Raw genomic sequence first — 2,251 nt, forward strand, 5'->3', positions numbered from 1 at the left:
CTGAACAAGCAAAACTGTTTGGGACACACTGCCTTCAGGCAGTCCCTTAGACCCCAAGGATTCCAGGAACTTTTCAGATGGGACTAGAAACACTAGGGCAGGAGTTCCTCTGGTAGGAGGCCTGTTCACCTGTATGGCCTGACTAATGGATGTCCTGCTTGGGGTGTCCTAATTTTGCAAGTTCTTTGTTTTCAGGGGTACCACCTATGCCCCTGGGACTGTGCTTCTGTACATGACCATAACTCTCATGATGTCCCCTCAGCCCTGGAAACCATGTGGGTTAGCTTCCGCTTACTGGCCAGAGTTGTACTGTGCCTGAATTGATGCCTCAGGTCAGGTTAAAAAAATAATAATAAAGGTTCAGACAGCAATTAAGGGCCGGGCATGGTGGCTCACACGTGTAATCCCAGCACTTTGGGAGGCTGAGGTGGGCAGATCACCTGAGGTCAGGAGTTTGAGAGCAGCCTGACCAACATGGTGAAACCCCGTCTCTAGTAAGAATATGAAAATAAAAAAATTAGCTGGGTGTGGTGGCGTGCACCTGTAGTCCCAGCTACTTGGGAGGCTGAGGCAGGAGAATGACTTGAACCCAGGAGGTGGAGATTGCAGTGAGCCCAGATCACGCCGTTACACTCCAGCCTGCGACAGAGCAAGACTCCACGTCAAAAAAAAAAAGAAACTAATTAGGGAGGAAGCCACCCAGCTTTCCAAGATAGCCTTTATGGTTAATGGGATTTAATTTAACTGGTTACATCCAGGACCCCTACCAGGAAGAACTGAGGTCCATGCTTCAGGTTGGTCTCACTCTTTTGTATGGGGGTCCTACTGATAATAATTTTGCTGTAAAGAAGTCTCAATAAGGAGATGGAGTATGTGAAAAGGATGAGAAAGCAGGCCTGTCTCTGCTGTCCTTAGGCCTGTTTGCAAGGCTGGCCATTGGCTGGCATTGAAAGCTTGGATTTCAGGAGGGTTCTCACTACTTAAATGATAACAATGTCTCATTGTGCCTACCTAAACTTTGTACAAACAATGTGGGTTATGCTGAACATCTGCTCTCCTGGAGTTTGGGATTTTGGTATGTGTTAGGCAGAGGATGAGGTGACCAGAAGCCTGGACACAGTCTGTAATGACCTTCCNAGGCTGTCAGTCTACTGTTGCAAGTGCAACTAATCCCAAAAGCTGAATGCAACGAGTCAACCCTGGACACAGTCTGTAATGATCTTCCCCGATACACATTTCACATGGGTGTCACAATTGATTGCTGGAGGAATTGTGTCCTGTGTGACTGCTGGGAGAGGACCGTGGGAGGCTTGCACCTGGTTTCCCTGGACTTTGCCCATGCACTTTTTTCCTTTGCTGATTTTGCTTCCTAGCCTTTGGCTGTTGTAAATCATAGCCATGAGTATGACAACAGGCTGAGTCTGTGAATTTCCTAGTACATCATTAGATTAGGAGGTGGTGTTGGCATCTCCAGCACAGGGCGCAAGAGAGACTTGCAGTGTTTGTCATGTTCTCTTTCTCAATCTGGATGTGGTTTATGGATGTGTTCAGTTTGTGAAAATTCACTGAGCTCTATGTACAGTTATGATATGTACATTTTTTTCTGTAAGTGTATTAAATTTCAATAAAAAGAATAATTCACACCATGGGGGTACAAAATAACTTAATTTTCCAAAGTCTTCCTTTTATTCAGCCAACATTTTAGTAAGTACCCTTTTTTTTACCAAGCACTGCTCTGGGAGCTTGGGACATGGGGTGGAAAGGACGGCATTATTGTCCTCTTTGTCCTTCAGCTTAGCTGCAAGGCAGGTGAAGGATCCTTATAATATGGTTGATTTTTGCTGGCCTCTGTGAAGGATTGGAGGGGGCTAAAGAGACACAGAGAAAGAGCCTGTAACTTGGGTATTTTGCTGTTCCAGGGTTGCCACTCAAGTACCTACAGAAGCTAGAAGACAGACAGGCAAATGGACAAAGGGTTATAGCTTGTAACTGGGGCAAACTGAAAGCACGTCGTAGGCACAGAGTAGCTAGCACTTCTAATTTTTTCAGGAAAAGCCACAAATCTGAATTTTTATGAGCTCTTCTTTTAAATGCTGTAAATGTTTTAGGAGGGCCGGGTGCGGTGGCTCACACTGTAATCCCAGCAGTTTGGGAGGCCGAGGTGGGCAGGTCACTTGAAGTCAGGAGTTCGAGACCAGCCTGGCCAACATGGTGAAACTCAGTCTCTACTAAAAATACAAAAAAAAAAAAA

The sequence above is a fragment of the Cebus imitator genome, unplaced genomic scaffold (genome assembly GCF_001604975.1).
Source record: "Cebus imitator isolate Cc_AM_T3 unplaced genomic scaffold, Cebus_imitator-1.0 Scaffold85, whole genome shotgun sequence".
NCBI classification, from domain to species: Eukaryota; Metazoa; Chordata; class Mammalia; order Primates; family Cebidae; genus Cebus; species Cebus imitator.